Source organism: Rhincodon typus, chromosome 34 (assembly GCF_021869965.1).
Source record: "Rhincodon typus isolate 14 chromosome 34, sRhiTyp1.1, whole genome shotgun sequence".
Taxonomy (NCBI): Eukaryota; Metazoa; Chordata; class Chondrichthyes; order Orectolobiformes; family Rhincodontidae; genus Rhincodon; species Rhincodon typus.
In genome coordinates this window covers 17,010,549-17,034,806 of record NC_063365.1, presented here as the reverse complement: position 1 = coordinate 17,034,806, position 24,258 = coordinate 17,010,549, and the positions used below count along the sequence as shown (strand labels likewise).

At 44.0% G+C, this 24,258-nt stretch overlaps 1 protein-coding gene across 18 annotated transcripts in view; it reads right to left on the bottom strand.

The window, feature by feature from the left end:
• zmiz1a (zinc finger, MIZ-type containing 1a) overlaps nucleotides 1-24,258 on the bottom strand; it is a 257,416-nt gene that overhangs the window by 101,394 nt on the left and 131,764 nt on the right. Inside the window, exon 1 of one of the 18 annotated variants that reach the window (XM_048616239.1) lies at nucleotides 21,323-21,387. The exons of 14 other annotated variants lie outside the window; for them this stretch is intronic. The gene's annotated coding sequence lies outside the window, so the exon portion shown is untranslated. Of the gene's footprint in view, nucleotides 1-4,024; nucleotides 4,245-4,786; nucleotides 5,040-20,629; nucleotides 20,771-21,322; nucleotides 21,388-24,258 lie in introns of those variants that run through there. 3 more of the 18 variants (XM_048616237.1, XM_048616238.1, XM_048616240.1) reach the window with 3 other exon arrangements.

Genomic DNA, 24,258 nt, shown 5'->3' with positions numbered 1-24,258 from the left:
TTCACTAAGCCCAGGGTTTCTAGGTGAGGCAACAAGACCAAGATGAGGTGGGTCACAAGTTTGACCCTGCAGGTTTCCGTTGCCACGCAAAGGCCTGAGGTGCTTTTAAATTGTAGGAGTACAGCCAAAAAAAGTGCTCAAGGTACCATACTAGTATCATAGAATCCCTACAGTGTGGAAGCAGGCCGTTCGGCCCATTGAGTCCACAGTGACCCTCCAAAGAGTATCCCACCCATATTCACCTCCTATCTCTGCATTTCCTATGGCTAATCCACCCAGCCTGCACATCCCTGGTCACTGTGGGCATTTAGCATGGCCAATCCACCTTAACCCGCACATCTTTGGACTGTGGGAGGAAACCCACACTGACACGGGGAGAATGTGCATATTCCAGACAAACAGTCACTCGAGGCTGGAAACGAACTCGGGACACTGGCGCTGAGACAATGCCACCCCTGTTCTGCGTAGACCCAAACTCAAAATAAATTCCTCCACTGTCACAAAAGAAACACAAGTTCCCTTGTCTACACTCAGGTTAAGGGATTACAAGCAAAATGCTGCGAACGCTGGAGATCCGAAATGAAAACAGAAACTGCTGCGGAAAGCTAGCTGATCTGGCAGCGTCTGTGGAGAGAGAAACCAAGTTGAGGCTTTGAGACCATTGTGATGCTTCTTCAGAAATGAGTTTGAGATATCTGGTTTCATAAATGTAAAATGCATACAGTCGGTCGCCAGTGTTTCCAAGGAAACAACACTGGCAGCAGGATCTCCATGGCACGGTACAAATAGAGTCCAATGTTTCCTCAGAAAGCTCTCTGTGTTCCTGGAGGTGGTTTCACTGGTGCTCCTCCAGGACACTTGATGTTGTCCAGCTGTTCATCCCAAACCCTGGCTGTTGGCATTCCCTCTGTGGCTCAGCAGCGGGACAGAAACAGACAGAGAGTTCCAGGTGTTAGTCCCATCCCAGAAACTTGAGGTCAAGGTCAACACTCCAGTATGTTGCTGTCAGAGCTGTCATCTTTTGGACAAGATGTTATACTATGGCCCTATCCATCTCTGCTGATGGCCTGGCACCGTTTCACTATTTCTCTGACCTATCCTGCTCACCATTTCTCCAACAATTATAAAGAAACAAGATTATCCAGTCATTACCTCAAAGGTGTTTGTCAGAGCTTACTGTACACAAATTAGCTGCTGTCTTTCTTAAGTCACAACAGTGACTGACTCCAAGACTACTTTATTGGCTGTAAGGCACTTCAGCACGTCCCAAGGTAGCGGAGGATGCAATGAAAAATAAATACAAGTTCTTTTTTTCTTTTAAATGTAGAGTTGAAGTCAATTGAAGCTCACTTTTAGTAGAAAGTGTGGATTGTAAACTAGAAATGCTTGTAAACGTGGCGTTCTATCCTAGGGACGTCTATGCTTTTTTGCGTACACTCCTTGGTTTAACTCAGTACCACTTTGCCAGTCTTCCAGTAAGCTTGTTGCAAAGTGGGTGCCCAGTCATTTGGTGCACAGATTGATGGGGACATTCTGGGCCAATATTACTTGGAACATTCACATGGTCGTCAGATAATAGCAGCGTGTCCAACAGTGGCAGCTCCAAATTGTGGTGCTGCTACCTAACTCTCAGGGCATGTGCAGGCACCAGAAATTATAGCTGAGTTATGCAGTTGTCATAGCGCTGAACACACAACCCAAACATTGTCAGTTCAGTTCCCACCGTGCCAACGTGTCAAGATGATCTCAATAAATCTAGCCACCTGTACACTGATATTCAGAAGCAAAATGGCCAGTACAATACAGTAGCTGCCAGCTTGCAAGAAAAGGCCAACTGCTTCATCAATGCCCATCAGTAATGACTCATAGGATCACATAGCACAAGTCATGGGCAGTTGGCACAGGATCTTTGGGAGAGGTTTCTAATTAACCCTAGACCCTTAATCTTTACACAAATCTTTCCCTCTTGAATCTTTATGTCTTCCAGAAGTTACAATCGACTGCACCTTCATGCAGCACTTTTTAACTCAGAACAACTAACTGTGTAATTCCCAAAAATTCCCAGACTCGCCTATGTGCGGCTCTGATCCAAGTTCGATTCTTAAAATGACTATATAAGAGCTGAGCGACTCACTCAGCAAATGACCTCCAGCACCTTCTCAAGACATCTAGGAATGGATGATGAATGGAATCCTCTGAACTGCATGTAAACTCTTCATTACTTAAAACAGAGAACAGGTTGAAATAAAACCTGCCGTAAGAGTTCAAGGACGTTTATTTTGAGGTACAGCCACCTGTTTAAGGGCTAGTTCACAGGAGCTAATGGCCCACAGTCAGTGTGAAGATGCAATAGGGTTAGGGTTAGAGTCGGGTTACCGTTAGGGAAACTCACAGGGAAGCACTGAGGCATCCTTGAAAATGGAAAAGTTCTGGTCCAAAACACGATGAACAGTACCAGATGTCAAACTCTGAGCTGGCTCCACACTTCAACACTGCAGCATCTCTACTCATTCAAATACTCCAAAGTAGATCACAACCAAAAAGGTTTAAAATCAAACTCTAGACATTGTACGTGACTGCAGCTCTTCAGAGGGTTGAGCAGTGTTGAACGGAGGGTTATCAATCAAAGTTGTGCCCACTTTATACCAGCATCAGGACACTTTCCCAGTGTTGGTGTGTGTAGGCCTGAGGTGAAACCAGCAACTGGCCCTCACATAAATAAGCCTCTTGAGCCCAACAAGGAACTACAAACCAATTGGGGCGAGGTTGGTGGGGGTGGGGGGGTGGGATTCAGTGCATGGAACTTCTGACAAAAGCTCTGCAAATCTGTCTGTTTCACATGCTGAGCAGCTGGTTATGCATTTCTAAAATTTGCCTTGTCCCTTGGCCACTCATCCTACTGTACGAAGCCACCTTTTTTTTTATTCATGGGATGAGGGGGTCACTGGTCAGGCCAGCATTCATCACCCATCCTTAATCGCTCAGAGGACATTTAAGAGTCAACCACATGGCTGTGGGTCTGGAGTCACATGTAGGCCAATCTAGGTAAGGATGGCAGTTTCCTTCCCTAAAGGACATCAGTGAACTTGATGGGTTTTTACAACAATTATTAATGGATTCACGGGCAGCATTGGATTCTTAATTCCAGGCTTTTTTTCACTGAATTCAAATTCCACCACCTGCCGTGGCAAATCCAGGTCCCCTGAACATTCCTGGGTCTGTGGATGAAAAGGCAAGCGATGATGTCACTAGGCCATTGCTTGGCACGTAACTTATCCTTGCAGTCTGTGTAACACTCAGTTCTCAACTTGTCCAATAACTAGAGTCTGTAGGTGTGAGGCTGGAAAACCACAGCAGGTCAGACAGCATCTGTGCAGCAGGCAAGTCAACGTTTCAGGCCAAAACCCTCTGGGATGTTGTCTGATCTGCTGTGCTTTTCCAGCCTCACAGCTTTAGACTCTGGCTTCCAGCATCCGTAGTACTTACTGTCTCCTTTGTCCAATAACTACCCATCTATAAAAGTTTGCTCCTGTGCAAAGGGTGCTTCTTGCATCAATGGAAGCACCTGAACAGATAGAAAACTGACCTGGACTGCCCGGACAGCAGTGGAGACCCTTTCCTGGGCCTTGTGTCACTGCCTTTGTTAATGTGAGAGGACTGCAAGCCAACTTGGTTTTTAAACAATGGAATTGTGCACCCAGGTTAAATAAGCAAGAGAGTGCTGAGAAGTGCCTGGTTGAACACCACTCCTGTGGGACCCTCCAGCGTGCAGAAAAGTGGTTTAGAAATTAGCGGGGCCCCCTTCCCATCCCCCAAATCAATGCCTTCAGGCAGCAAAATGAGCAGCCACTGCATGCAAATGTGTCCCACTTCCCAGTTAAAGTCAGATGTTTATCCTCTCTACCGCCTGTTCCATTTGACAACACAGCTAGCACACAATCTTACCCAGAATCCCCTTTTTTTAAATGAAGCAAGGACATGAGAACCCTGCTTCCCCTGGTAGCCAAGGCAAAAACCAACTTACCAGACCAAAAGCTGGCCACACTGCTGCCTGTCTCATTCCTTCCCTGTGTCTCGTTTTCTCCAATGTATTAAAAGGCCACATATGTCTGCCTGCCTGTGCCCACTTCTAGCCAGCATTCAAGTGCCGCAGAACAAAGGCAGCCAGGGGCTGCCTTAATCTCAGTTAACATCCAGCCAGCAGCTATTTTCCAGTCCTCTCAGGGCGTCCAGCTCTCTGCATGTCCAGCTACCGCACAATACACATCAATTATTCATCTCTAGCCTCCTGGTTTCCAGGCAAAACCAATCACAGATGGAGCCCACTAATGGAGCCAGGCTGTAGCTGCCAACAGGCTATTTGTACTCAGCTTCCAAACACTCCTGAGACAATGGAGGCAGAATGAAGTCTATCAAGACCTTTTCAGCTAGAGTCAAATGAACTTCACAGGCATTTATTGCAGCACATCAGCACACAAATCTTCTTGTACTTGAGAGAAAGAATTGGTTCAAAGGATAGTGCTCAGGGTTGAAAGAAGAACAGCCTCTCTCTCTCTCTCTCTCCCCACCTTTCTCAATCACCAAACCCCACAACCCCCTAAAAAAAAAAACGCAGGCACTTATCTGTTAGTCTGACTGGTGTAAATTGATGATCCTCTTGCTCTCTACTGATCCATTTCTCTCTCCCCATGCATACACATCACACAAGCAGGCACAGTACTTTGCCAGAAGGGGGGAAGAGAGAGAGAGAGAGAGAGAGAGAGAGAGAGAAATCCAGGCAGCTTACATTTCAAACTCTTTGCAGGGGTGGTGCACTTCACACAACAGACAGACACTCCGTTGGACCACAGCCAAAGTCACAAAAGCTGATCAATTAATTCGACAGCCGACGGCCACAAGTGCCCGCAGTAAATCACCACGACATCAGAGAGAGCAGGAGAAGCCTGCGCATTGAAGGGGGGAGAAAGCTTAACACTGGGCTTCCCCCTTCAGAGTGCTGTTGTCTAAATCCATCAAACTAGTCATGCTAATTAGGGTACAGAGAAGGCTCTGCATTTAGGCAATGCTGGTGGCTTTCTGATGTGCAGAGTTGGAAGCAGTTTTTTTTGTCGCCTGGATTGTGGGGGTGGGAGGAGGGGTTAAGCAACCCTTGTCAACTGCATAGTCCTCTTTTCTTAAATAAAACCCTCTACAACATTGAATATTAGCAGAAAGAATGAGAGCCACAGCGTTTGTGTGTGTGTGTTTTTTTTTGTTGTACACTGTCACTGCTAATTGCTTCTCTGTGAGAAAATACATAAAAAGGAGAGAATTTGCAAGCTACAGTTCGGTTGTGGCAGCCTTTCCTGATATTACATCCTGTGGCAGCCACCACTTCCTTTACAGAAGCAACCTCCACCCACACACACACACACACACCCACACACACACACACACACACACACACACACACACACAAAATATATACAGGCAGCCATTACTGAAGACTCAGTTATTGGGCTTAACTTCATTGACCTGCAGTCGAGATTGTTTGTCACTGAATGAAGTTAGAGGTGAACACTCTGACAGGGGTAAATCAGGTAACCTGTACGAAGCATACAGAAAGGGTGGGTTTTTCCAACGTTCACATCCCACAAACCAAATTTAACTCTCTGGAGGTTGCTGAGCTTGGCAGTTTAAATAAACACTGGAAGGACAGAGAAAATCACAACTCAAAAGAAACGAATCCCAATGTTGGCTCATTTCTTCCAGGTTGCCCATTGCACAAAACATTTTGATTGTCACATCTGTTAATGAGTTCACATTTACAGAGACAGATATTTTTAAAAAAAAATCACTTCTCCCCTTTACTACATGCTTCTCAGAAAACGTAACATTGAAACTTCCAGATTTTCACATCTCCCTCCGAAGTTCTCTCCCAGCACCTTACCAGGAAAAAATAATGACATGCAAGGAAAGGACTTGTTCAGGGGTTTCGTTACACTCTTCTGGAACACTTGGGACTTGAACCCCACACTTCTGGCTCAGAGTTAGGGAGACTACCACGGCACAAGAGACCCTTCAAGAAAATTCAACATCATGCTCGACTTTGATTTGATTTAATTTATTGTAGTCACGTGTACCTAAGTACAGTGAAAAGCTTTGTTTTGTGAGCAGTACAGGAAGAACAGGGATGGGCAACAAATGCTGCCTAGCTAGTGACTCCCTCATCCTGTGACTGAATAAAGAAAGAAAAAGGTCATACAGATCACAGGAATCAATGAAATAACAGCAAAAGGGGGGAGCACCGAACATTGGTTGGGGTTCAGGTTGTTTTTATTACCTGATTTCTCCTGTTTCTACTCGACCACATTAGTGTCAGAAGGTTGGTATCATTTCTCTTGGCGTGGTAGCCTTTCACTGACATGCCATGTTCGTCCTTGTTGCAGCATAATGCGACATGTCAGATTACAACAAGGGCGGACCCATTGATCCCACTTCTCTTTCCCCAGAACCAACTGGGGAAACCCTAACCCTAACCCTATCGTTCCTCGGGCAACCAACCCTTCTGCCGCTGGACACAGTTTCTCCTCATTTACACGACCAAAGCTATTCTTGTTTTTGAATACTTCAGTCAAGACTTCTCTTGAACTTGAAGAGTCCGAAGAGGAGCCACCTAGACTCAAAACGTTAGCTTGCTTTCTCTCCACAGATGCTGCCTGACCTGCTGTGGTCTCCAGCATTTGTTTCCAGTACCGATTCCAGCATCTGCAGCAACTTGCTCCTTCTCTGGAACTTCACTGGGCAAAGGAGAACAGTCCACTCAAGACGTTCATTCCTTGGTACCATTCTAATAAAGGTATTCTGCACCCTTTCACAGACCTCGACAGCCTCTTACTCTGAATGGAACACCAGAATTCAGAGCTTTATAAATGTTTAGCAGAATTTCATTACATTTGCACTCTGATTTTCTATCAATAAAGCTTGGGATACCTTTTTTGCTTTTTAACAGGCTTCACAACTTGTGTTCTGTTTTCAGAAACACTCACACATGGTCACCCACTTTTCCTGTCCTTTTGTCTCCTTTCAAGTTATACCCGTTAGGTTTATATTGTCAGACAAAGTGGTAAATACCATCATCTTAGTGTTGCTGCTGTGTTAAGGAATAAGTTGGGAGTACCATCTTTTTCTGTGCTGACTGCACAGGGGCCCACATATTATAGGACTTCTGTCATTTCCTGTCAGTTTACAGTCGGAATTGGAAAGAGCCTTAGGGGGTCAATCAGATCCTTCAATTCCCCCGTTCAGCAATCTTCTCCAAATATAAATCTCCTCCCAAATCCTTTCTGTCACCTTTTCTGATATCTTATGCACCCCTCCCTTCATTAGCATAACATCATAAGAACTCTGTAACTACCCGGTCAAGTCTTCTAAGATCTTATGTGTTTTGGTAAGGTCACCTCTTATTCTTCTGAACTCCAATGAGTACAGGCCATTGAGCCCATCAAGTTCACTCTGCCATTCAACGAGATCATGTCTGATCTAATGGTCCTCAACTCCACTTTCCTGCCTTTTCCCCATAACCCTTACTAACTAAAATTCTAACTATTTCTTAAATACAGTTAGCAGTCCAGTCCCGAAGCCCTCTGTGGTAAAAGAATTCCACAGATTCACTATCTTTTGAGAGAAGCAATTCCTCACCTCTGTCCGAACTGGGCAACCTCTTACTTGGAGATTGCGCCTTCTGATCCTAGACTCTCCAACTCTGTAACCACCCTGTCAAGTCTTCTAAGATCTAATGTGTTTTGGTAAGGTCACCTCTTATTCTTCTGAACTCCAATGAGTACAGGCCAAATCTCAACCTCTCCTCATAACTGGGATCAATTGAGTGAACCTTCTCTGGGCAACCTCCAATGCCAATGAATCTTTCCTTAGATAAGGGACCAAAACAGTTCACATTTTCTAGCTGTAGTCTAACTAGTACCTCGTACAGCTGGAACAAGATTTCCCAATTTTTTTTTAACTCCATTCCATTTTAAATAAAGGGTAACATTCCACTTACCTATTACCAATTGAACTTGTAAGCTTCTTTTTGTAATGTATGCCTGAGGGCCCCCAATCTCTCTGATCTGCAGCCTTTCTCCCTTTAAATAATATCTACAGTATAACAGGAGACAAGAGCTCCTGTAAAATATCTAGCTCCGGTATTCTTCCTGCCAAAATGCATAACCTCCCATATTCCCACATTATATTGTCTGCCAAGGTTTCTGCCCACTTCCTTAACCTGTATGTGTATCCCACTCCAACACATGTGCTATTGTCTTACGAAGTGACTTTATGTCTGGGACCTTATTAAGCATTTTTTGCAAATCAAAATATACTTTATCTACCTTTTACCTATCCCCCCTGAAAGAATTCTAATAAATTTGTCAGGCACACTTTCTCCTTCATGAAGCCATTCTAACTCTGCTTGATATTGTTGTGTATTTCTAAGTTACGTCCTTTATATCAACTTCTACCATTTTCCTAATGACAACTATCATTGTAAAGCTGCAGCAAGGACAGTGTGCACACAAGGACACACATACCAGCTCATGGGCCAGACCAGGCCACATCTCTGGGCTCTTCGCTCGCTATCATAATGCACCCTCATTCTGCACCTAGCTGGATGCTCACGGCATCTCTAGCTTGCCTTGCTTTTTTGCAGTTCTCGATACAAGACTCATATTAATTATATCTTGTCTTGCTGCTTAGCTCAGGCACGAATCCAAGAAGCATGTCATGGTTGTCCACAGGCCTCAGTCAAGGGGTACAGCATTCAGGGGCTCCTGGCACTCTTAAGTCAAGGACAGCTTCCAATATTCCTCCAGAGACTTGGGCATGGTTCGTCAGTTAGCTACTCAAGGTCTTCACAGTCAAATGTTCTTGACAGCAGGGGTGAGAAGCTGAATGGCACGCAGCCCACCACCTACGCGGACTCTTTCCGTTCACTGAAGGCTGTTTTCCTTCTGGAATTGGTGGTGGTGGGAAGCCGGGGTGGGGGGGTGGTGGCAGGAAATGAAAGTGGGTGGTCCCGCTGTTACTGCCGATGCAGGAGAAGAAGGGTTTTGTGTGAACAATTAGGCAGAACAAGGGAAACAAGGTTAGTGGTGTCGGGGCTTGTGAGGAAGGTGTTGCAAGCAATCATCAGTGGTACAGCATCCCTTCTTGGTGGGAGGTGGGCACAGTAGCAGGGATAGAGTGAGTATGAGGTATTGGAGAGAAGAATGTTGGCACTTATACTGGGGGAACGGAGAAGATCATTGACCATCCTCCTACAGCACTGGGCATTCTTCCAGATGGCTGAGACTGCACTGAGCAGGCTGGCATGGTCGGGTGTTGTAGCCTCTACTGTTGGTCCTGGGGAAAGAGGATGTGTTGTCTCCAAACTGCCATGTCTAGCAGGATCTCTTGCTTCCCACCTACACAGCAGGGCTCCAATATTCCCCGTATACCATGTCGAGGCAAGTATCAGGAACCGCGCAGGACTGCTTTGAACTGACAGCTCTTGTCTGGGTGCTCTTAAAAGATGGCGTGGGCTTAAGAGATGCGGATGAATTCTGGTGTAGCTGCTGAGTGGCAAGTTGTTCCGGGAACAACTTGTGTTTGAGATGGGCCCAGGATCAGACACGAGGGATGCCATTGGGGCAGAGTTGGTAGTTAATGAGGCACGTTTGATAAGATACAATGAGAAAATCCACTCGTTCTTACAGTGGACATCCTTCCAATACATGTGACAAAAACCAGACTTAGCCAAAAAACCCGTAATATTCAGCCCATTGTGTTTATTGCCTATCCTCTTTTTGCCCTTGAGTATTTAGTACTTTTGGAATGCTATTAGTGTCTTGTACTGTGAAGACTGATGGAAAGTATTTATGCAATTCCTGATTCACTGTTATTATTTCACCAGCCTCACTTTCTAAGGGTCTTGGGCCTACTTTGGACTCTCTCCCTTTTTATAAATTTAAAGGAGCTCTTACTGTCTGTTTTGATATTACGTGCTTTCTCCCTTTCTTTTCATAATCATCTTTTGTTATTTTTAAAAAAAATTCTCAATCCTCTGGTCCATACATCAGTGGACCACGCCTTCAATTCTCACATCTGAGATTTCTCTTGTTACTATCTTTGAACATTTTCTCAAAATCGTTCCTGTGTACAAAATGTTTGGTCATCTTTTTGACAACTTTGCTGCATAGATGAGACTTCAGGAGGGACTGCTTTATCGGAAGAGTGGTAGAATGCAGAACGCAGAACTTGCTGGTTGCAGGAAGTAGGTGAGACAGTTCCACAGTCACATAAAGTCATCCAAAATGTTCAGAACCTGTGAAACTTCTACTCATGTTGTGTCAAGACATACGTACTGCCACTGACATTTAAACAAAACAAAAACAACTTAAAAAGTTAAACTTATTAAATATTTTTGAAGTGTGCGGTGCATAAAACTAACTCTCAACGTAGGTCTTTGTAAAACATCCATTTGTAAATGTGCACTGCATTAGCTCATCTGTGATTTCTTAATTTGTGCTCTATAATATCAGGGTCACTAAGGATTATCTACATCCCATACTAACCTTAGTCACTTCGCTTATCAGACACCAGCCAAACTAAGGTTGGGCAGATTTAATTAGCAAACAAGTGCTCATTCATTTCCACCTTAAAATAATTTATTTTGGATTATTGTAAGGAATGTACCAGACCCTTAAAAACTGGAATTGAAGAAAATCAATAAAAGCCAAGGAATTAAACATGCAGGGCTACTTTGGATAGAATAAGGGAATGGGATTGGATTGCTCAACATGAAGCTAATCGTCCACATGGCAAAGATATATTTGAAGGGCTCAATAAGTGTATGAGCCCAGCAACTGGGAACATGTTTATGTTCTCATTCATTATCCCACTCCTGAAGGTAGCAGGTCATTTAGTGGGATTTTCCCCCAAGGCAGCACTGGCCATTCTGTCTCTGTGAAGCCGAGGGCTATTAGCAGGCTACTCAACCACAGGGGCCATCACGGTTAGATCAAAGCTCTGCCTTTGCCCAGTAACCACTTGGTCAGGAAGTGTATGGACAAAGGTGAAGAACATTCTTATTTTAAGAGAGGCTCTGGAACAAGAGACTGAACATGTAGTTCCAACATCCCAGAACCATCTGGTTAACGCAGCAGACAGGAAAGACTGACACTGGGATTGTCCTGGTCCCTATTGATTTAGCTGCTGTTCCTACCAACTAATTTATGCCCTGAGAAGACATCAGATAGTGGGGCTAGAAGTTCTAATACTGTACGGCATTCAAATTTAAAAATGTTCCAAGAGTAATTTGCTGATAATGTGAACAGACTGAACAAGCAGATCACTGTGGCCTGTCAGCATATTCTCAGAGAGTCCAGTGACACCTCTGTCAGTCAATCAGGTGGAGACAGTGTAGAACGTGAAAATTTAAGCAATTCAAGCTGACTGGGAGTCTGATATCTGACTGAGCTCCACTTAGCTTTAGCATCCTGTAATTGGTGGTTCACCTAAATCTCATTATTCTTTGCACTGATGATGGATAACATATTGTGCCTATATTGTATATTAAAAGATAAGGCATCTGGCTCAGGGTCTCTTGCCTGCCTGCATGAATCCATTCCCCCAGGGCCTCTGTCTCCTCGATACTTAGCCAAAGAGCATGACATCATTTTCCTACAGTCTGCTGTTTCAAAACAGTGCTGTGTTCTCAGTACTACAACAGCAGGGGCGTGGAAACATTTAATTACACTACACATCTGTTAAAACCTTTACCTGTGCTTCCAACCAGCCTGTTTTACACAGCAACAAAGCACATCCCTTTTTAGCCGCACCTTAAACATGAGACATACCAAGGCAACCCCACCCTTCAAAACTGGACTATTTACGATTGGAGCTTGAGTGTCCAGTGAAATTTGGTCTTGCGATGTTGGAGGAGGTGACTAAAACCCCACTCTGGTTGTACTGTAATGACCAGTGTCCCTAACCCTAACCTATCAAGGCTCGCTGTATGAGGGGAGGCAACGGTCATATTTATCACTTGTTCTTGCTGCTTTTTGGCTTCCATTTTACATCAAGGCGTACTTTTTCTGACCAGTTGCAACCTTCACCAGTCAAGAGTATAGAATGTTCCAGAATCACATGTAGCTGGCTCAGGATCAGATGGGTTGAGCCCTGGGGCCACTAATTATTTTAATTTTGTGCGCTTCTGTGTCCTGCATTGCGTGACTACGTTTTACATTCGGGTTGATTGGCTCTCATTTTTTTTCTCCTCTCCTTCCATTTGTCTCGCCGTCCCATGTACAATGAGATGGGGTAGGGGTTGGTTAGCTCAGCTGGCCGGAAGGCTGGTTTCTGATGCCAAGTGACACCAACAAACCACAAGTTCGATTCCCCATCCAGCCAAGGTCACCAGGAAAGTCCTGCCTACTCAACCTTGCCCCTCACCAGAGGTGACCCTCAGATTAAACTCACCCCACAGTCAGCTCTCTCTAATGAGAGAGAGCAGTCCTCTGGGACTATGACAACTTTCCCTTTTACAATGATATGGAAAATAATTCTTCCCTTGTCAAAAAAATCTGGACTTTGGCTCAAATCTCATTAAGGCCCGTGTCCATGAACTTAATTATCAGTCCCTACACCCCTCCCCATTCCCAATTTTGCCATCGCTTCATTTTTGGAGTCCAATATTATCATGCTTGAGTTGGTTAGGCCACTGTTGGAACACTGCGTTCAATTCTGGTCTCCCTGCTAAAGGAAGGATGTTGTGAAACTTGAAAGGGTTCAGAAAAGATTTACAAGGATATTACCAGGATTTTAGGGGTTTGAGCCATAGGGAGAGGCTAAATAGGCTGGGGCTATTTTCCTTGGAGCATCGGAGGGCCCTCAGATTAAACTCGGAGGGCCGATCTTATAGAGGTGTATAAAATCATGAGGGGCATGGATAGGGTGAATAGCCAAGGTCTTTTCCCCAGGGTAGGGGAGTCCAAAACTAGAGGGCATAGGTTTAAGGTGAGAGGGGAAAGATTTAAAGGGGACTTAAGGGGCAATTTTTTCACGCAGAGGGTGATGTGTGTATGGAACGAGCTGCCAGAGGAAATGGTGGAGGCTGGTACAATTACAACATTTAAAAGGCATCTGGATGGGTACATCAGTAGGAAGGATTGAGAGGAATATGGGCCAAATGCTGGCAAATGGGACTAGATTAATTTAGGAAATCTGGTTGGCACGGACAAGTTGGATTGAAAGGTCTGTTTCCATGCTGTACAGCTCTGTGACTGTATGTTGAACAACAATTCCTGAGCCTTATACAAGAAGCAACTTAGATAAAGGAAAAGGGATGATTCCAAGATTGGGCCCAATAGGAAAATCTGATACACAGGCCAACAATTATAACACGATCTCTCGTGATCCTGGATCTCCACTCATCCAGTGCTGAGTCAATGCAGTTGGTACAACATATCTGAGACAAAATCTTGGCAAGAGCAGGCTGGTAAGAGAAATCAAACAGCTCCACACTCCATGTTGCCCTTTGGGTGAAGCAGACAGTATGGTGCCAATTCATGCTTAATTATAGGTGTCGGATTAAGAACAGAATCCAATGGAATGAGATTAAGAACAGAATCTTACTTTACAGTTTTTACCTCGACAGACAGCAGACAAGAGACTTTCATGTCTACACAACAGTGACTACAATTCAAAAAGGGAGGTTAGATAAATATGTAAGACAAAGCGAAGAATAAAAGTTATAATTCTTGCAACTGTAGCTACTTGCTAGGAGCATGGAATTTACCTTGTCTAACTTTGCAGATTTCTGAAAGAGTTAGGGAGATGATAGGTTTCAGGTGTCAGCCTGGCTCAATTGATAATTATTTGCAAGGTACTTGTGGTTTGAGCTGCACACGCCTTGAATCTCATGCAGACCAGGTTCAAAATTCTACTACAAGAATTTTCATTTGCATGGTGCCGTTCACATCCAAATGCTCTTCACAGTTAACCAGTTGCTTTTGAAGATAATTACTGGTCAGAAATTGTAGAAACCAATTTGCATAAGAAAATCAGTTATCTGAAGAACTGGACAGGGCTTCTGTTTAATGTGTTAATGGAAGGGCAGCCCTTTTGGACAAGGTTGGGTCTAGGCCTGAAACATCAGCCTTCCTGCTCCTATGATGCTGCTTGGCCTGCTGTGTTCATCCAGCCCTGCACCTTGTTATCTGGTTCACCAATGTTCTTTAGGGAAGGAAACTGCCATCCCTACCTGGTCTTGCCTATATGTGACTCCAGACCCACAGCAATGTGGTTGACTCTTAACTGCCCTCTGGGCAATTAGGGATGTGCAGGCCTAGCCAGAGATGCCCTCATCCCGTGAAGGAATAAAGGAGAAAAAGGGATGCTATCAGAGATCTATGATTCAAAAATCAGAAGTGAGCTTCCATTAATGCCCTGAGAAAAAATTTTTCCTCAGCAAAAACAAAACTATAACTTGTTGTTAGTCTTCTTACTGTTTACGGAAATTGCTGACATGAAATAGCTGTTAGATTTATGCAATCAACAAGCAAATCCATCTGAGAGACCTTTTTTCTGAACTGATTCAACCTAATAATATGTGCATCCATATAGCATCGTGTTAATACACAGGATCATCACTGGCAAAACTTATTTCCTTTCCCCAAACAACACCAACTCTTGGCTCCCCTGTTACATGTTGGGCTGGCTATTTCTGGGAGAATGCAATGAACCTCCAAAGTAACAAGCGATTGATTTTTTTTCCTATGTGACTAAAGTTCTCACGAACAAATTAATTACATGGGCATGGAAACATGACGATGAGGGGCATGGGTTGGGTGGGGCACAGGAAATTGATTGAAAGGTAGGGAAGCTACTGCGAACTCTGTGCTTACAACCAAGTAAAATCAGATGCAGTCCTTACTTGAGCCTCAAAGGGCAGATTACTGAGTCAACCAGTTGTTACAAGTGAAATGGCAAACCCTTACTCACAATGGAGCAAAAAGATAAAGCATTTGAAAAATGTGAGACCACCCAGAAGCAGGGTGGGCTGGGAAGAATTTTCAAATGCTGGAATGGGGATCCCTTCCCTGCTTTGAAATTACACATTTTGCATTCATTCAGCTTAAGGTTTTGTTTTGTGCGTGTGATAAGCTCATGTAATTTATACCATGACAAGACTGTCTTTCCACATGACCTTTCATGTGAAGCCCCCAGGCAGTTCACAAGTTGGTGTAAGGAACAGCACAGGGAGCCAGGAATCCAAAGATAAAGAGGGATAATTTAAAGGTTGATCCAGGAAATTAGGTTTAAAGAAGCTGGTGGGGGCGAAGGGGTGGGAAAGTGGCAGTAGTTAGTGAGGTATTCCAGAGAATAATTGACTAGCATGAGCCTTCTGCCGGTAATAACCAATGGAAGGGATTCAGAGAGGCAGAGTGATTGGAAGGAGTAGGAGCAAATTACCGCAGATACTGGAATCTGAACTGAAAACAAAAATACTGGAGATCACAGTGAGTCGGGCAGCATCCATGGAGAGAAAGCAAGCTCACATTTCAAGTCTAGATGACTCTTCATCAGTGACTGGAAGGCACTGATCCGATTTCATGCTTGGCAGTTCAGTGTTTAAACCTTCCCTGGCCATCCAGGGCACTCAGCTGGTAGCAACCTTCGCCCTCGAATCACATGTTTGCGACACTAAGCCCAACTCCAGAAGTTGAGAATGTGATCGAGGTATTGATCACCTTCTCTGCAGCAGAGGGAATGCTGTGTGGTCGGACGTGTGCATTTGAAGGAGGTTAAAGAGTTTTTGTGCTGTAGTGTAGACTGAGGCATCTGGTATAGTCTGGCATCCTCAACAAACCAACAATTTACGTGGTTGCTCATCAAATTTTCTGGGATCCTGCCACATGCACATTTGTTGCTATCTTTTATTTGCATAACAACAGTTACTATATTTAAAAAAAGTAACTTATTTGGTTATGAAATGTTTTGTGATTTCTTAAGCATTTGAAAAAAACATTGCATAAGTGAACTTTCATTCTTCAGAGAAAGACTGTGCGAAAAGCAAACAGACAGATAATGCTCCAGTGGAGAACAGGAACACCAACACCTAGCCTGGCAATATTTGCCGCTGGTGAAAATTTGAACCCTGATCCAATTAAGGCACTCGCACATTTAAGTGCACGTGTTACTATAACTCTGTGTCTTCCCCTTCTTTGATGCAAAAACGTGAATGTGATGCTGCATTTTACAACATGCATTGCGAACAGATCAGTCAGCATCTGAAAGAGGAGAGTGAGTTAATGTTACCTATTCACTCAACTCTGACAACAGGCTACACCCAGATGTCAAGACCTCCAACTAAATATCAAGAACGACATCCAAAACATGAAACCCCTTTTCAAATGCTGATTGATCCTGTTACTTTCCCCCTTTCGTACTAAGGGATTTAATGGCTTCATTTTGTTCTGGGTAGATCCAAGGATCAATGTCAACTGAATGCTAAATCAACTCAAAACTACACATAATAACTTTGACGACTGATTTTGAAATAATGAGATACGATTAACAGGATCTGTGGTTATATAGAATATCTGTTATTTTACAGTGTAATGAGCTTTAAAAAAAAATCACGAAGCAGTTGTGATTATGTCAGAAAGTTCAGACGTTTCCACCCCCACACCAAATGGTCGTAGGCATCAATTCTGCATTCACTGCCCATGTATGGTTGAGGCCCAGAGTTTAAAAGTACTGTTTAGAAATGCTTGGTATATGTAGCGTGCCGCAGCCCTTTGAATAGGATTAAGTGCAATTGATGACCTGAAAACAAACTGCCCACTCTCCTTTCAGTCAACGCTGCTCTCAGCAGTCAAACCAAACCTTTAAGAGACAAGAGGCACTCCAGATGATCAACAAATTTTTGATACTTCTGCATTACTCTGGCTGACAGACGTGTAAACCAATGAACTAGAGACTTCCCCAGTTTCCAAATTACGGCAACCTGGCTTTAGAAACGTTACGTAAATTGACCAAGGTCCCACATGATGCTGCAACTTCGAAATTGCAAAACGAGTTGGGCAAAAGTGGACGGTCAAAAGTTGGCCAATGGAATAGTTTTCGCATTGCTTCAATCACGAGCAGGAATCATGACTGAGAGAGCTTTTCTTTGGTATCCACTTCTAAGACAGCTGAATATTAAATGGAAGTTAATATGCACAAAGTGTAAACAAGAGGAAGAGTTGAGTGAAAGCTCCCCATCAGGTCAACCATGGACTTATTAAATAGCAGAACAGGCTTGAGGCACTCAATGAGCTAGTCCTGCTCCTGTTTCTTCTGTTATCAGTCAGTTAGCTCATCATTGAGTGGCTAAGCCGCACACTGTCCTGATTCCCACTGAGTGTTGAGGGAAAGTGGTGAAACAGCTAGGAATTGGATAAAGATCAGAAGGCCCTGAACGACGCAATAGGGATGAAACTGGTCTTTGTTCGTCATGTGGAATGAATTTATCGCAATTTAGCAGCCTATAAATGTGGCTTTCTGTTTTCTCTAATGGAGGTAATTATTGCATCCCTATTGCCTAAGTCAGGGATAAGATCAACACTCAGTGGGAATCAGGACAGTGTGTGGCTCAGCCACTCAATGATGGGTTAACTGACTGATAACAGAAGAAACAGGAGCAAGAGTAGATCATTGAATGCTTCAGGTCTGTTCCACTATTCAGTAAGTCCGTGGTTGATCTGATGGGCAGCTTTCACTCCACGTCGCTTCCCACCCCCATAATCCTTGACCCCAAATTCAATCAAAATGCACACACAGGAAGCAAAACTATATTAGGATAGAAAAAGGTTTCACAATTATTTTGCAATGTCTTTGGGATTTTACTGAGGCAAACGAGGGACGATGGATTTAGGGTGCAGACTGGCCAGAATCTGGCTAAATGGTGAAACAGGTTCGTGAGGATAAAGGATCCACCCTTGCTGCTACGTTCATTAGGTATATTCAAGAGGGGGCTGGACATATCCCTTGCGACTAAAGGGATCAAGGGATATGGAGAGAAAATGGGAGTGGGATTCCGAAATTGCACGATCAGTGATGATTATATTGAATGGAGGCGCAGGCTCAATGGGCCAAACAGCTTAGTCCTGCACCTATGTTTCCATGTCACTAGATTGGCTGGAGTTTTGCACTTGTTCTGCATTTAAATGTGAGACAAAACAGTCAGGAATTCACCTCCTGAAACAGTTCTGTGGGGTGGAGCTCAGGAGGTGTTATACAATTCATTCTCAAGCCCCTTCACACCAGAAATACAGCACCATCGACTGGCTGATTCACATGCTCATAAAACTATTTCATTACCCCAACCTGCCCGAGGCACTGGGCTCCAGCCAAAGGAACCAGGAATAACCTTCAAAAGGCAAAACACAATTTGCATCTACGTGTCTTGTCCTGTCACATCCAATGCCTAAACAGGTCCTTCCTAGCACTAGACTCAAGGACATTGAACACAAAAACACTGAAAACAAAAACCACCTCGATTCAAATTAAAATAAGGCATCGGCAACAAACACTAGTTGGCATTAAACAGTTGCATTTTAATTCCTGATCACTTTCAAATGTGGGCAGAACCTTGAAAAATGGGACTTGTTTTTAAAAAAAAATTCAGGCAATAGACAATTTGCAAACACAATGCCCTGCTTATTCATGCATGTTGTTGGCTAGGTCAGAGGTCTGTGTAAATGTCAAGATATTGCTTTCAGTTTGGATCTGAGTTAACCTGGAGGTGTGAAGGAGGCAGGTGGGGCTGAGATATCTGTGGAACGAGGAGGAGCTGCTACACAAGAATGTACAGGGTCAAAGCAGTTTGGTTTGAAAAGGCAGGAGGTTAATCTGAGAACTACGAACATCACACCAACATATGACTAAGCCAATGAGTGGCAAGTTTCAAAATTTACACATACACACAGGAAAAAAAAGCACACTAACAGGTTAGGGGTGGAACGTACAACAGTAACTCAGATTGTTCCAAGCCACTTTCATGTTAATTCTCTGACATTTTTTCTTTGCATTTTTTTGTAACATGAGCTCTCCATCAAACGCCCTGAAAAAAATGACAGTACACTAAACTAGAGAAGTATAGAATAAAAAAAATTACCAGATCAGATTGCTCCAGGATTTATTGGTACTGCAAAAATAACCTAAGGGGTTAAAATGCTAACCAACCCAAGCTACATTTTGCAAACACAGCCCTCAGTCACGCTTATTTTAACATCATTTACTGATAAGTTCCAATCTGATGTCAGAGAAGACTAACCAAACAGCCAGAAGCGGGTCTCCTGTGAATGCTACCAGAGATGGGTGCTGGTTATCTGCTTACAAGGCAAGCACAAAGCTGCTGTGACCAGGCAACTTTGGCAACTGAGAAGACCTATTAAAAATCATGGCATCATTGCAGCAGTTACAGATTTCATTTACAGCCAAATCCTGGAGAGCCAGGCTCAGGAGACCAGCTGTGGCCCAGCGTCATCCCTGCACAATATGGAACTGGAGTTTGGGAGGGAGGGACTTTGTCACCACCCAGTCTCATTACGCCTCCTCCCTCCTCCAAGGCCCCCTGATTACTTTCCTCTCCAACTAAACTTGTGGCCTCTTTAGTAAATGTTGGTTTCTGCTGGAACCTTCTGGTTTGCCTTCGGTAGATCAGCTTACCTTGTGCTGTCAGTTAACCCTTTCAGACCTCCATACAACAGCCAACTCTTCTCCTATTCCCACTCTGGAACTGTTCCTGCTCCCCACTTGCCCCCCCATCTATGAAGCAACACAGCACCATTATCTAACTATAATTTCTTCAATGCTATTCTCCCAGGCAACAAATATTATCTTAAAAGGTACAACTGAGGATCGATTTTCCAACTTAGAATCATAGAACTGAACGGCACGGAAACAGACCCTTCGGTCCAACTCATCCATGCTGACCAGATACCCTAAATTAATCTAGTCCCATTTGCCAGCATTTGGCCCATATCCCTCTAAACCCTTCCATTCATATACCCACCCAAACTGTGCTAACCAGCATCTTATTGAGTAAAAATAAAATCTAATTATTTCCCCTTCTCTGCTGAGGTCCGTCCTAACGTGAGGGTTCTCATCGGGATCTGGAGTCCGGGTTGGGAATGTGCAGGATGCAAATAAACATTCCTACAGTAATCTCACTATTTGCACAATTACACACATACACAAAAGCAGCGAAGTGTGAACACACACTCTGCACTGCCACATTAACCTCAGTCACTGGAGTTTCTCCTTCACAGGCTGAACCTCTCTATCTCCCCTGTAGTTGACTTGTGCAGCCAATCCAACAATAATATCGTGGCAGAATTCAACACCGTGTAATTTACTACTGGCACGGAGGGCCTGCATGTCCCTTCTGTACACTGCTGAAATATATATACATATATATATATATATATATATATATATATATATATGTAGCACAGGACGATAGAATATCTATCAAACGTTGCAACACTAACGAAATACCACTGCCTCCAGCCCGTATTATCTCCCTCCTCTTTTGTAAGTCAGTTAAAGCCAGAAGACCACAAACCTGGGGGAGCCTGCAGTCAGGAGAGTCTAACTGAAAGGCATGCTGTGCCACATCGAGTTAAAACTTCATAATATTTCGGCATCTGTTTCAATGCAGCTCAGGGCTCGTATTAGAGTTACTTTAAATTCTTGCATGACTGCATTCTTTTAAAAAAAAAGAAAAAGCAAATTAGGGCCCGTTATCTCCTCACCCCTCTCTCTCTCACACACACACACACACACATCCCTCCCCCCCCACCACCACCGACCCTCGCTACTAATCCCTCCTTTTAGGAATTCCTTGTGCCTGTTCAAGCATGAGCATCTAGAATACGCCATTGTGAACAGCAACAGAGAAGAGCCATGATGAAGCAGTTTGCCTTCTGCCAAGGGGGAAGATACCATCATTCAGTCGAGGGGGGAACCTGTGTATCTGCATCGTGGATTTCAACAACAACACAACAAAACAAGAGGCACAATACAAACAGAAGAGTAACCCCCAGAACACTCTTGCTCTGCAGCACTCTGTGGGAGAAGAGTGTCAAACACTAGGAACGTGCCTGATGTGCAGGTTTGCTGACAGACTGTACAGGGCCCCCTGTTTAGCCAGAATCACACGCCTGCTACAGCAGACTTCACATAATCACAGATTTAATAAAACGGCCTAATCCATCCCACATGAGGTCATGATTCCATAAGCAGCAGGATACCCTACCTTGTTCCTGTTCACATACTGGCCCAAACACAGCTAGGGCTTTCTGCCGGACCTATTTCCTGGTTCAGACACTCCACCAGGGCTGGTGCACAGCACTCGCCCACAATCCAAAGATTCCCCGAGTGACTATTCCTTTCTCCTTCGAAATGAAGTTCAGTTTTAACCCATTCACTGGCTCACCGTGGCAGAGAAGCACCAGTCAGTTTTCAAAATTATCCTTTGCTTTATTCACTCACGGGATGTGGGTGTCCCTGGCTGGGCCAGCATTTATTGCCTGCCCTAGTTACCCTTCAGAAGGTGGGGGTGAGCTGCCTTCTTAAACCGCTGCATTCCGTGCGCTGTGGGTAGACCCACAATGCCCTTAAGGAGGGAATTCCAGGATTTCGATCCAGTGACAGTAAAGGAATGGCCATATATTTCCAAGTCAGAACGAAGAGTGGCTTGGATGAAGCTTGAAGGGGATGGTGTTCCCATGTATCTGCTGCCCTTGTCCTTCTGGATGGAAGTGGTCATGGATTTGGAAGGTGCTATCTAAGATGAAGGGTTAGTGGGAATGGTTTTCTTAAATTTTTAGAGCTGTACTTTGGCTTTTGCCACACTTTGAAATGCAGGGATCCAATGTGGAACCAAAAAGCAGAGAGAGGGACAGTTCCAAGTTCAATCGTTAGCCAGTACTGAATTAGCCAAGCTCCCTGGAAGGATGCAGTGCTGGGGGAGCTGGATTTCCAGTGTTACCGCAGGGGAGAACTGAGTCCACCCCCTCACCACCAGTCAAAGTGTGAAGATTCACATTGAAAATTACAATGAATTTACAGCACAGAAACAGGCCATTCAGCCCATCTGCTCTGTATTGGTGTCCATGCCATGTCATTCTTCAAATATGCTGGGGGAGGGGGAGCTGCTTTCCTCAGTCTCCTCTCAAAATCTGGGGTACAATCCCAATGTGAGATATGCCCCAACTCACCCCCACCTTGTTTGACTATATGGCTTCAGGAGCAGAAGTAGACCATTCATCCCATCGAGTCTTCTCCACCAATGGATGAGATCATGGCTGATCTGATAACCCTCAACACCACTTCCCTGCCTTTGTCCCTTTACCCCCAATCCTCGATTCCCTTCCAGATTACAAATCTGTCTATCTAAGCCTTGAATATACTGAATATATACCAGCCTCGACAGCCCTCTGTGATAAAGGTTTCCACACAGAAGAAATTTCTCCCCATCTCGGGTTTAAATGTGCGACCCCTTATTCTGAGATGATGCCCTCTAGTCCTACAGTCTTGCAAGGAAGAAACAACCTCTTAGCATCGACTCTGTCAACTACTCGAAGAATCTTAGATGTTTCTGTTGTGCAACCAACAAATAGCCAAATCCCTAGGCCTTCCTTCACCACACTGAGATCCCCCCCTCCAAGTACTCGCTACTGGACTTTTGGAACAGCCTCTGGCACTGCTAGAACAAGAGAGGTTCCAGTCTCTCTGAGTGAGGAACTGAGTGAGGGGCTGAAGTCCCATCTCCAGTCAATCATTCCTCCTTGGGCCAGTACTAAATTGTAGGGTTGCACGCATCAGCAACAATGCACTGGCCACCGACCCTTCGGATGGTGGGAACAGAATTCCTGCCATCCTGAACAAAAAAAAAGACTCTCATTTCATTCTCACAAGAGAAAACATCTCCACTCCTCCTGGCTCATGCTTTGATATTTGCCCTTAGCCCTTCATAATTCTAAAAGGTCGCCCTGTAGCTTCCTCTTCTCCTGAGAGAATAGCTCCAACTCGTTCAGTCGTTGCTAATATCTATAACCTGCAACTTCTAGCAGAAAGTCTGTAAAATCTTTTCTGCACCTTCTCCATTGCCTCTATCTCCTTCTTGTAAGACAGAAAACAGAAATGGGACACCGTTGTAGTATAACTCGTGTTTTGCAGAGATTCACCATCATTTGTGCAGAATTTATTTCTACTCCTGTGTAAAGGTGATGCCAGTGAACTACAAGGATCAAAACCTAGGAGAGCATCAGAAGGACAAGAGGGTCAACTGCTTAAAACTATTTTGCTTCAAATTATTGCAATTTACTAAACTTCATCGTCCTCCAGAATTGCAGATTATTAAGGCATAGGATACAAGGATAAAGTTCCAAAGATAGAAAGTTGCTCAGAACTTTATAGGCAAGAGAGTACAAGGGAAAAGCAAGCTACAGACCTCAGGATGAGGCTATAGAAATGTAAGTAGTTATTGTTGCTGGGATATTGCTGGGCCTACGAGGATTGAACAGGAGAGTGGCACTATTTGGATAGCTCTTTCAAATGGCCGTGCAAGCCCAATGGGCTAATGGGCTTCCTTCCTGCCATTTGTCATTCTATAATTCTATTTTTGTTCTAAAGACTGCAGATGGCTTAACCAATGATGGTGAAGAGAATGATCTAACTATCTAAAAGATTTCTGTTGATGAGTTAAATACCAGGGAGTCAAAGGTATTAAGTGTTGGGTGCTGACTGGTTAATTCAACTTGTTATGTGTCTCTTTGAGACCAATGGGCAGCACAGGCCTCGGTTCATTATTACTCTGCGAATAAAATTTTAGTTTAAAATCCCCAAGTTTCTCTTGAAATGCTGATTTAAGGGCTCTCTCACTTCATTTTTCTTTGTATTGACCTGGTTAATTTGATTTTCTCCAAAGGAGTACCCAGATGTGGATACACAGAATCATAGAAAATAGAAATGGTAGTAGGTCATTTGGCCCTTCCAGCCTGTGCCACCATTCAATACGATCATGGCGGATCATCCAATTCAGTACTCTTTCATCGGTCTTAAGGGTATTTTGAGAAACTAAAAGCTATATCTAACTCCTTGGAAACATTCAATGTTTTGGACTTATCCGCTTTCTGTGGTAGAGAATTCCACAAGTTCACCGTCAATAGATGTGAAGCTGGAAAAGCA